General features: G+C 40.1%; 1 protein-coding gene across 1 annotated transcript in view; it reads right to left on the bottom strand.

The window, feature by feature from the left end:
* Positions 1–13,017, bottom strand: part of LOC122798145 (ubiquitin-conjugating enzyme E2 E2) — a 2,036,734-nt gene that overhangs the window by 192,798 nt on the left and 1,830,919 nt on the right. The window lies entirely within an intron of this gene.

Below are 13,017 nucleotides of genomic sequence, written 5' to 3'. Positions count from 1 at the left end.
TGTTTCATCATCATTTACCTCCACACCTAGAGCTATTGTAGTAACATTTCTTTCCTACTCAGACAAAGAACTAATTCTAAAATTTGGATGGAGATAAAGCCCACTGAAATATAAGTAGAATCAAATTAGATTTGATGACTATTCCTCCAGAGTCTTGGAAATGAGAAAAAAGCCTGGCCACTTGTGAAGTTACTCAAGCAAAACAAAATAAAAAGCCCAACTTGCATATCCTGCAAAAATAAGGATTTTTTTTAAATGAAATGAGAACATTTAATGAGATTGAAGAAGCAATTAATTTCATTAGAAACAACAACATAATGACAGTTCCAGAAGAGATGATTTGGTCTTCAACTACCTCTCTGAAATGATCTCCTGAGAAAAACACCTGGACTGATGTGAGGAAAAAGAAGCAAAGAACTGAGACTAAAACCATTATTTCTACCACTTCTCTCAAAGAATCTACTTAAGGTTGAATTTCTTTCTAAAGGTAAAAAATATGTACAGTATTTATTTTATCAGCAATATCACTGTTTCTTATACTGTTCTTACATAGATGCATATATGTGCTTTATACTTAACTAACATCTAAATACAATAGTCAATGCATATATGTGCTTCATTCATATTTAACATCTAAATATAATAGTCAGATAATAACAGTTTACTTGATATAGACATCTGCACACTAACAAAAGAGGGTAGAATTGTAGAGAACTGTTAACTAGAAAAGTAACTATTTTTACTTTAAATCACTAAAAGTGGGATATAAATTCTATATTGGATGTTTATGCTTTCACTAACATATTATTAATGAATAACAAGAGTCATGGCTATATTTGTTATTATCTCCTGAATGAAATGCAATTTTCTGTTGTTTGAAATAGTCAGGCATTCGTGGTTCACTACAACAAAACAGTCTCATTATTTTTCAGTTAAACTGATTTTTCCATTCAGAAATAACATGCTCGAGACAACAGACTTTGACAACTGACTCTGTGTCTCTTGTGAGCATGTACATGCGATCATCGCATCATATTAACAGCGGAATGCTCATACTTCACTAGATCTCAAGAAACGAGCTTGCATTTATATTAAGACATAACTTGAAAAAAAAAAGTAAAATAATAATTCTAAATAAAGGTAGAGGACAGAAGAGTTTGAGCAGGCTACAGAAACACTCAGGGGTTGAAGTTTCACTTACGTTGCCTCCTTGAGTAAAACAGAAAGCATTTCTTGAATGATTTGCTGTGTATTGCGTTCTAGCTCTCTGTTAATCTGTTGACTGTGATCAAACAATGCAAGGGTTTGTCACTAACATGCATAACTTCCTATTCATATTACAGAGAAAATACGTTGGCGACGTAGTTATGCATGTATGGAAACACTTCCTTATTATTTTAAAGTGACAGTAAATCTCCTAAATGTTTAAGCTTGGCAAAACAAAATTAAATAATAAAAAAAACACATTGGAGAAGGTACATTAAGGATCTTGACTTTGATTAAAGCATAATTTTAGCACCAATTAATAAAACATAATAAATTACTGTTATGAATCACACATGTTTGAAACAACAAGTAAAATTAAACGGATATCATACAGAACATATTTGTTTTAGCTTCTAGTTAGTATAAAGGAGCATTTTATAATGAGATTACAAAAGTCTTCAATTTGAAGTAGTAAGGAGTTTGTAAAGTATAAACGGGCTTGGAGCACCTTGATTTAGTTTATATTTTAAGGAAAACTTAAAACGGAAGTGTTTCATTTGAAGATAGACATTTCTTATATAGCACTCACAACTGAGTTTACCTATATTTTTGGTTTCCTTCAGTCTGATCATGCCAGATTGTAAGACTGAATATCCCATAATATACTTACTAATTGAATGTAACAAATATATTGGAAAGTCATAATAGTTGATATTGGTAGAATAGACACCTTGCTTATACTATAATAAATACCATTGCTCTGAATACCATATAGTTATTGCATAGTAATTGAGATGTGTAGTAAAATAAGCCAAGAATCCTGTTTATATATTGTTCATCTGTGAGTAATGAATCTGTGGCTCTTGTCTTCATAGAGATGGGAATCTAAATATTTACTAATTGAAATATACCAAATAGAATCCATTCCAAATTAATGATAAACTCTTTTTTCAAACTGGAGAAATGAGAATAGTAAAAAACAAAGCACGTTTTTTCCTCACACACGAACTGCTCTGCAATGTATTGTTTTATCAGAAAGTTGTGTTAGCCATGAGACATTTTATACACAGTTTCTTGTGACATATGCTGTCAAACTACTTCAGTGAAAGAACATGGATAAAGTAAAATTAACAAATGCATCTGAGGAAATGATGTTATACAGTTACCTCTATTCAACTGCACTACAGTAAGTAAAAAGTTACAGAGAAGTACTTGTACATCATCGCTTCTGAGATATAACAGCAGAGAACATTAGTCTCTAAACATTATTAATGGAATGAGTTTGACAACAAAAAATAAAGAGAAACATACTTGAACGTCATATATTTTGAGTAATCTTGACAAAAAATTCAGGTGGATAAAAGGCTTGGAATTGAAGCATTTTTTATACTGTGAGTAAGGTGGTGATATTATATAAATACTAAACCTATTATATGTTAGTATATAAACTATTTAAACAAACTAAAAAGTGAATGCCTAAACCTATACTGATACTAATATTAACATCTTTCACAATAAAGACTAAATGTTTCTCATAAGTCATATACTGAAAGAAAAAAGAAGTTATGTACCTACCATAACATTCCATGTTAGTTGTCTTCTTCTCGCCTTCTTTCTTGCTGGTTGGGTTTGGAGCTGATCCTCGGCTCCGACTCTGCCATCTTCAAAAGCTCGAGAGCTGCTTACTGGCTCGAGGCCCCCTATATCCCATGATGCCTGGCGCTAGCTACCCAGATCTCATTTGGTAAGACTAATTGCAGACATAATAAGAAAAGAATCCTATCCTAGAATGCATAACTCCTACTGGAGAGACTGCTAGTCAGAAGGGAATCGCCAGGGAAGACTCAGCCAGTGAAAAATCAAGAAGAACTCTTCTCGGTCCACTAGGATAGGGGGATGGAGGGTGGGGTGCAAGAAAGAAGGCGAGAAGAAGACAACTAACATGGAATGTTATGGTAGGTACATAACTTCTTTATGTTAAGTTGTCTATCTCGCCTTCATTCTTGCTGGTTGGGACAGCGTCCCTAGCACCTAAAGTCCTGGGTGGCTCATCGGAACAGACTCTTCAGAACAGTGGAACCAAAATCAGCTCTGCTCCTGGAAACCACATCCAACTTGTAATGCGAAATGAAAGTATGCGGGTTGGCCCAGGTAGCCGCAGCACAAATAGATTCCATGGGCAACCTAGCCTGAAAGGCCACCGAAGTGGCTAAAGCTCTGGTGGAGTGACCTTTTGGTTTGACTGGCAATTGTTTGTTCCTCAGTTGATATATAAATGTGATAATAGAAGTCAACCATCTGGACAAGGTTACTTTGGAGACTGGAAGACCTTGTTTACCCACAGCATAAGACAGGAAAAGTTGGTCCAATTTTCTAATGTTCTTAGTTCTATGCAAATAAAAACGTAGTTGCCTGTGAACATCTAACTGGTGCAACTTATATTCCGCCCTGTTGGAGTGGTTGGGAAAAACACGGGGAGGTCTATGGACTGATTCAGGTTATTCTCTGAAGAGACTTTAGGAAGAAAGGAAGGATTAGTCCTGAGAGCAACCCTGTCATTGTGGAAAACGAGGTACGGAGGATGGATAGAAAGAACCTGAAGTTCCGAAACTCTTCTGGCTGAAGTAATAGCTACCAGAAAAAGGGTTTTCCAAGATAAGAACTTCAAGGAGCAAGAAGCTGCAGGTTCGAAGGGGGGCAAAATTAGAGGAGCTAAAATCAAATTTAGATCCCATGGTGGTGGAGGATCCCTCACTGGGGGCCCTGAGCAGAGTGGTCCCTTTGAGAAAGGCTTTACATAGCTTATGAGACATGATACTGTTTTCCGACAGGCCAATGTGAAAATTTGAAATTGCAGCTAACTGTACTCTAATCGTAGCGGAAGTGGACCCAGCATGGAAGAGTTCCGCAAGAAATTCCAAAATGTGGTGTACAGAGGCTGAAAAGGGGTCTATACTCTTAGCCTCTGCCCAGGAGGAAAAACGTTTCCACTTGCTAGCTTAAGTTTTTCTAGTCATAGACTTGTGCGATGACAGAATGATTTCACACACAGAGGGGGAGATATCTGGAAGCCTGGCTAACGTTGGAAGTGGAGCAACCAAGCAGTGAGCTGGAGCGATCGTAGGGATTGGTGCAGCCCGCCCGACTGATGAATCAGAAGGTCTGGAACTAGGTCCAGAGTCGAAGGCTGCTCGAGAAGATGGCGATGCAGGAACAGGAACCATATTTGTCGAGGTCAGTAAGGGGCAATGAGGATCATTTTGCAGCCCAATACGGTAGCTTTCTGTATTAGCTTCGGGATTAGAGGAAAGGGAGGGAATGCATAAAGAAGTCCCCAAGGCCAATCGTGGACTAGAGCGTCTCTGGGGGAATGTCCGGGTAGTGGAAGGATAGAGAAGAAATTGCTGCACTTGCTGTTGAAGGGAGTTGCAAAAACGTTGCAGCAAGGCTGGCCCCATTTGCAGAAGATTTGGTCTGCAACTACCTGATTCAGAGACCACTCATGAGGCATGAGAACTGCTCTGCTCAGCCTGTCTGCTATGACATTGGACCTCCCAGGGATGTGCGTTGCAATCAGAAACCGTTGGGAAGAGATCGCCCACTGCCAGAGTCTGAGTGCTTCTTGACATAGGGGGTAGGATCTGGTTCCGCCCTGCTTGTTGATGTACCACACTACTGACATATTGTCCGTTTGAATTGCAATGGTCCCAGTAGGAAGACAGTCCTGAAGAGCTTGCAACACTAAGAGCACGGCTCTCATCTCCAAGACGTTTATGTGCAGATGGTACTCGTGAGGTTGCCAGGTGCCTTGTACTGTTCTGCCTTGATAATGCCCCCCCCCCACCAGATCAGGGAGGCATCCGTGGTCACCGTAGCAACTGGGGGGGGTACAAATGGTCTGCCGAGGGACACTGATGTGGAGACCATCCACCACGCAAGGTGCTTCTTGCATGCTTCTGTGATCATAATCATGTAAGACATGGGAAGCTGTTGGAAGGACCATTGGGTGAAAAGAAGACACTGGAGAATCCTTATGTGAAAATGAGCTAGAGGGACGAGTATGATCGCTGCTGCCATGAGACCCAGAATTTGGAGGACAAACCTGGCTTGAATTCTTTTGCATGCTAACAAAATAGGGTGACAATGCAGACTTTTCGAAATTTATTGTGATACCTAGCCTGGAGCAAGTCTCAATAGTGTAGTCCTTGGCTCGCAGAAGGTGATGCCTGGTGGTAGCAGTGAGGAGCCAGTCGTCTAGATATGGAAACACCTGGAATCCTTGCTGTCTCGGTTAGCGGTAACTACTGCCATACATTTGGTGAACACCCTGGGGGCTGTGGTGAGACCAAAGGGCACAGCTCTGAACTGATAATGGCTGGCTCCCAGCCGGAAGCGAAGGAATCTTCTGAAGCATCTGTCCATTTTGATGTGGTAGTACGCATCCTGAAGATCTACAGAGCACATCCAATTGTCCTGACCCAGGAAGGGTATAATGGACTGTAGCGTGACCATCCGAAATTTCCTTCTTTGTACAGACTTGTTCAGTCTGCTGAGATCCAGAATGGGTCTCCAGTCCCCTGTCTTTTTTGGTACCAAAAAGAACCTTGAGTAAATTTTGGATCCTTGTTGGTCTGCTGGGACTTGCTGGATGGCCCTTTTTCTTAGCAGATTTGAGACTTCCTGAACTGCATGGTCCCTTAGATTGGGTGGAATGTCTGGAAGGGACTTGTTTGACCTTAAGGGGGTGTGAACAAAGGGGATTCTGTAGCCTCCGGATATAACGGACTGTACCCAAGTATCTTGTGTTATGTCTTGCCAGGCCCTTGGGTACAGCAACAATCTCCCCCCGACTGCCTCCAGAGGTGGGCAGCCGGGCAACCCTTCAGGGATGCTGGAAGGGCTTCTCAGAGAAGGATTCTCTGCTGCCCTGATTTTGCGGACCCCCTCTGCCCCGAGGGCAGCGTCTATTATTGTTCCCTCCTCTGCCCCTGGATGGGAACTCACCACGTGTGTCTGGCAAGGCTCCCTGGGATTTCTGGAACCACATCTTTCCACTTTTCTGACCCTTGGGGTATGGTCTAGAAGGAGTGGAAAAATGGACTCCTACGGCAGAGAGAGTCTTGCCTTCCTGCTCACACCTGGTAAGGGTGTCTTTCACCTGTGATCCAAAGAGAGAAGAACCATCAAAGAGGGTGTTGGTGAAAGACACTCTGAAAGGTTCCGCAAAGTTACATAACCGCATCCAAGCGTGTCTCCTTAGGGCAACACCTGTGCCTGCGGCTCTTCTCGCACCATCGGCTGTATACGAAATGAGCCTCATGGAGGAGTTTACCACTGAATTAAGAGTCGCCAGCTGGGAGGCTGCTTTAGCCTGGGCCCCCTCAGCTGAAGGATCTTGAAGGGTATCTCCAAGCTCTTTAAGGAGATCCCTTTGAAGACGGGTAAAGTGGCACAAATAATTCAGGGACCTCATGGAAAAGGTCGCTGAAGAGAACATCTGCTTCCCATACCTGTCCATTGTCCTGGACTCCAGGAGGATGGACAGATGAAGAAGTTTCTGACAACTCCTTCTTTGTGGCCGCCGCTACCACCATGGCATCAACGGGGACACCTTTGGTCAAAAACCGCTTGTCCTGTGGCACAGTAATAAATTTTGCAGGTCTTCTGGGGGTCGGTTCCACTGAGTCTGGAGCTGACCATGCCTTCCAAGCCACCACAGACATCAGTGGATTGAAAGGTGGAGACACCCAGGAGGTGGAAGGTCGGGATCCAAACGCTTCCAGAAATACCGACTCATCCTCGGAAGGGCTTAGGGCTGTCCAGTTCCCCCTCTGCCTAAGCATTTCAAGGATATCTGAGAAGGAGACATCTTCAGAGGGGGATCTTGGGGACCCTTCCGAATCCTCTAAGTCGGTATCTGATGTGATAGACTCAGGGGAGTCAACATGCTTCCTCTTGCATTTCCTCTTGCGGGGTGGCTCCTCTGAATGATCAGGGGAGGCCTCGGAAGAGGAGGATACACCCAAAGGGGTGTCCTGGAGCAATGGATCCCATGCTTGGGATCTGGAAGAGGGGCAGAGGCTGACACAGGTACCCTAGGGGGAGGAGCTGATGGGGTCGATCATGGGACTGACTCGGGGGCCAGTACACTCCTCATCACCTCGAAGGCATCCCTGCCTGGATGCAGAGAGGGCTCCAGTTCTGAAGAGGCCAGAATCCCTCCCCGCACCAAGGGGGACGGCTCTGAGGCAGATGTGGGAGCCGAGCTCACCTGAGCCGAAGCTCCAAGGGGGAGAGCAGGGTTGGACAAGGGTCCGATGCCACTCTCCTCCTCAGAGCCGAGGAGGGAGTCCCGGCACCCAGACCCCTCCAGGGACGGTACCATGGAAGGGATCGGATCCGATGACGGAACCGAAGGAGAAGGTATCGGAGCCGATGGTTCCACGACTCGAACCCCAACGAACTCTGGCTCCGAGCCCAAAGGATGAGTCGGAGGAGGAATATCTACAAACGTGGACGGAGCCGACACCTGATGAGGGGGGCTGGACAACATTTCGGCTAGGGCCTGCGATTTCAACAGCCTGATGACCACTCTTTCCAAGTCATGGTCCGAAAGCCTTGAGGACCGAGAAGAGTGGGATGAGCGATGACTATGCTCCGACAGGAGCAGAGGTGATCTTTGAGCCAAACGTATTGACTCCAGAGAAGGAGACCTGGACCTTTTTCGACTCTCAGACGGCTCCGAGGAACGTGTCGGAGCCAACTGGGAGGGAGGAACATTGGTTCCAGCAGGAGCCGAGGTGGATGGCATAATTTCACCCAACGACGGCTCCGAACTGGGAGCCGAAGGTTTAGGTGGCCCGGAAGATTTCACAGGCTGAGTCTTAGCCGGTGAATCTTGGGGCTTGAGTAAACCCCTCAGGATTAGCTTGTTTTTGTGCTCCTGCAGGACTCTTGGAGTGAAAGCATGGCAAATGGAGCAAGAGTCCTGCAGGTGCATGGCGCCCAGACAATAAACACAAGAAGTGTGACCGCCCGTCAGAGACATCTTCTGACAGCATGAGTCATACTTCTTGAATCCGGACGGCTTAGGATCCTTGGACATCCTAAAGGAAAAAAACAAGGAACAAGGAACACACACGCAGAGAAAAAAAAAGGTAACTAACCACTACAAATTACACACAACAGTTACCGCAACCAAACACTACAAGCAATGTATATACTCGCACTACTAACAAAATACTATAATTAACTATTTCTAAACCACTAACAGTGATAGTAAGGAGAAAAAAAGTTTTTTTTTTTTTTTTAAAAGAGAAAAGGTTATCCTCTAACTTAAACGGAGAACCTTCTTGAGGGGAGAGAGAAGGAGGGGAGGGAATCTAACTAAAACGAGTTTCTAAGGAAAGTCACTAGGATTAGATATAGGCTTAGCTACAATACAATAGTTTAAACAAAACGACTAACTCTACTCTAACTAACAATTATAAGGGAAAAAAGATAATTATAAAGATAATTATAATAAAGATTTATATGACCTGAGCCAGTAGAACAACCTCGCAGCAAAAGCGGCAAACGAGACCTGGGTAGCTAGTACCATGCATCATGGGATATAGGGGGCCTCGAGCCAGTAAGCAGCTCTCGAGCTTTTGAAGATGGCCAAGTCAGAGCCAGCAAGAATGAAAGCGAGAGACAACTTAACATTGATTTGTTCTATAAGAAATCTCTAAAGGTGCAAAGAATCTAGGTTAACTTAACATCTGTCTATGATGTCCTAATTGTACTATGCAAAAGCTGGAACAAATGAATTTGCATATCTGGTTTCTCACATATTGACTTTTAGAATGCTGATACAAGAAATTAATATGACATGTAATAACATGATTTTAATCACATGTATTGAACTTAGTTTGCATGGAACATAATATAACTAATCTTAAAAGTTCTATATGTCTTTCTAGATAACAGAGTTGTTTCAGGCATATTATTATGCTATAAATAGATGCTTTAAGTTTGGAATAACCTTACTTTATACATGGAAAATGCTATTCAGTTACAGTTTCGTATCTTATTACCTGTTGGTATTATTATCATTCTTAAAATCATAAATGTTCATTCTGCTATGAAACCAACCTAAAATTTAAGAAGTAGTGATTAATATTTATCTCATTCTTACGACTCTAAAATTATATTAAAAAAATAAATAAATAAAAAATGACAAAGAGTTTGCTCCAGGAATACATAATGTAGCTTCAAATCTACTATTGGTCTAGATTTAATTTTGGAAATGAGGGTTTTTCTGACAGAACATTTTTGTTCTGTCAGATTAGGAATGTTTATCTTTCCATGTATGTTTAAGGGTTATTTACCATTTTTTCTAATACATTTGTTTGATTTTGTTCACTCTACATATGTTCTCTTTCCTTTTTGCCCTCACTTAAACTCGAATTTACAAAACTCAAAATTAAACAATAACCTGTCTTCTAAATTTGATATATGTAAGAAAGTCACCCAAAACTTAAATAATAAATTACTTGGTCAATATACTCATTTCAAATATCATTTATTTATAAATAAATAAGATGGATATAAAGTTACTTTCTTTAAACGTGAATGGTTTAAATAATCCAAGGAAAAGATCAAATTTACTCAAATATCAGAAAGTAAACAAAGCACAAGTGGTATTTTTGTAGGAAACTCACTTTAAAGTTAATGATAATTTCACATGGAACCCAAATGAATATCTAATATCTTAATATTATGGAGGAAAATGTCACTAATCCTCAAGTTCTATACAATCATGAAGACAAAGATGGTCTTCTATCAATAGTAATTTTAAGATTTAGTAATAGAATTTGGACTTTGGTGAACTTATATTGGTTTCCTGGTATAGGAGTGGGGACAATCAAAAAACATATAAATCTTATCAATAAAGTCTCAAAGGGAAATTTAATCTTGGGAGGAGAATTTAACTGTACCTTAGATAGTTTGGAGACTACCAACAAAAGACCTTTCCACATCACTTCAACAGAGAAAACTCTCACAAAATGGGTAGGCAATTTGCAACTGTTAAATACTTTTAGCTTCAAGAATGATAATTCACTAATATTCTCTCATAGTGATCACAGATTTAATACAAAAACAAGACTTGATAAAGTCTTTGTATTCCAGGACATAAAAATGAAAGTATCCTATTTTTCTATAGTCCCTTGCCCCTTATCTGATCTTAACTCTCTTATTCTTGAATTTCAAACACATTTTAAGAGACTGACTCTTACTAAAAGAATACCAGCCTACATCACTAAATTAAAGCAATTTAAACCATGGTTAGATTCGGAAATACAATATTTCTTAGATACAAACTATACTAGTAATATAAACATAGTTATTTTATGGGACTCCTTAAAAGCTTACCTATATGGCAAAATTATTACATGGTTCAATAACAAATCAAAAGAATGGGAATCAGAACTGATTAATATTCAGAAACAAATCATAGAAATCAACACTTGCTAAGATTTAATTACTAAAAAAAAAGTAATTGGAGAATTAAATAAGAAATATAACGATATTCTAACCCAAAAAACAATTTGGCTTTAGAAAAATTAAAACTAAACACCTTTTCTGTTTCCCCAAAATATATGCATAATCTAGCAATGAGATTAAAAAGGCACTCTACTGAAAATAATATTATAAATATAATCCATGAACGGAAAAACAATAAAAAAGTCTCAGACATTAAGTGATATTTTACAGGCATTTGAACATAATTATACAGAACACTGCAAAAAAAAAAAAAAAAAAAAATGATTCACTTCATAACAAACCAGACCTAGACCTGGATTCAGTTAAATTAAACAAAATACCAAAAAGTCTAATTATGGACATTCAAAAACAAATCACTCTCAAAGAAGGTAATGAAAAAAATTAAGGAAAGTAAAAACAACAAGGCTCCAGGCATAGATGGAATCATTATTGAAATATACAAACTATTACTGACATCTGCTATAACAATTATGCAAAAGGCAGTAAATGAATCATATATACAGGGCATAATTCCACCTTCATGGAGATATTCTTTGATCACTCCCATAGTAAAGGAAAATAAACCCCCCTATCTTTGCAGTTCATTTAGACCAATCTCACTACTTAACAACGATTATAAAATTCTAATGTCTATTCTGGTCAACAAGAATCAAAAAATCTTTGATTTATGTATTAAGTGAAGACCAAACTGGTTTTATATATAATAGACATGCTCATGACAACATTCAAAGAAGTTTAACCATTATGGACATTTTAAATAGAGACAAATGGGAGGCCCTAATAATTGCTTTAGATATTGAAAAAGCCTTTGACTCATTAAACTGGAACTATCTTTTTAAAATTTTACAAATTTATGAGTTTCCTACACAATTCATTACTTTTATAAAAAAAACATTTATAAAGACAACCTAGCTTATGTTAAATTAGGCCCATTCACATCAGAAGCTGTTGAAATCACTAGGGGAACAAAAAGTACAGTTGTGTACACTTACCATAAATGTAGTTGTTCGAGTGTATTCACTGTTGCAGTCATTACATTTGGGTAATCTGCTGGCAGGTTGCCCTCAGTCGGCCTGAATATCAAAGTCTTGGGTCCTGCATCAGTTGCTGTCTCCTCTTCCATGACGTCAGGTCGTCAGGGGTATAAAACATGCAGCCAATGCCATTTTATTCAGTTTTTCTTGCCCCAGATGTCAGGTGCCCCCCAAATGGGGAGCAAATATTTTATATATATATATATATATATATATATATATATATATATATATATATATAAATAAACAGCGATATATGTAAATGCACTTTTAGCAACATAAACTTTACCTTCATCTAAAAGCAAATACACCACAAAGGCTTTAGAATATAGTGAAGGAAAGAGAAGTTATAGAAAAAGGGGGATGGCGGGTGGGTAACCCGGACTGCAACAATGAATAAACTCGAACATCTACATTTACAGTAAGTGTACACAACTGTACTATGTTCTTCGTGTTTCACTGTTGCAGTCATTACATTTGGGTAGAATCCCAAAGCTATGGATGGGAGGATGGAACTAAATAGCATTAGGAGCGACTATGAGGCCCTGCAGAACTGCAGTGGCAAAGCCTGCCCTGGATTTGGAGAAGAGAGGCAAATGATGATGCTTTCTGAAGGTATGAACAGAGCTCCAAGTAGCAGCTTTTAGAATGTCTTTGGTTGGAACTCCTCTGAGAAAAGCTGCTGAGGTAGAGGCAGCCCTGGTGGAATGTGATCTGATTCCCTTGGGCACAGGTTTACCATGGTGCAAGTAGCAGAAACAAATGCAGTGGCTTATCCACTTAGAAATAGTCTGCTTTGATATAGCCTTCCCCTCTAATCCTGAAGCAAATGCCACTAGTAGTTGCTCAGACTTTCGTAAAAGATTTGGTCCTGTTTAAGTAGAATCTTAGTTGTCTGTGTACGTCCAATTAATGCAGGATCCGCTCCCCCTTGTTCTGCGGATTTTGGTAAAATGTTGGCAGGTGAATTGTTTGGTTAAGAGCCACACTGGATACCACCTTAGGCATAAAGGAAGGATTGGTCCTGAGGGACACCCTGTCCGGGTAAAATGTAATAAAAAGCTCCACAGCCATGAGAGCCTGTAGTTCTGAAACCCTTCTTGCTGAAGTGATTGCCAAGAGGAAAGCTGTTTTCCAAGACAAAAATGTTATATTCGCAGTAGCTGCTGGGTCAAAAGGAGGCAGCGTGAGTTTTTCCAGTACAAAATTGAGGTCTCATGCAGGAGTTGGT

The sequence above is a fragment of the Protopterus annectens genome, chromosome 3.part1 (genome assembly GCF_019279795.1).
Source record: "Protopterus annectens isolate FY-2018-M chromosome 3.part1, PAN1.0, whole genome shotgun sequence".
NCBI lineage: Eukaryota > Metazoa > Chordata > Ceratodontiformes > Protopteridae > Protopterus > Protopterus annectens.
The sequence above is the reverse complement of the archived record's forward strand: the minus strand, read 5'-3'. Positions and strand labels throughout refer to the sequence as shown.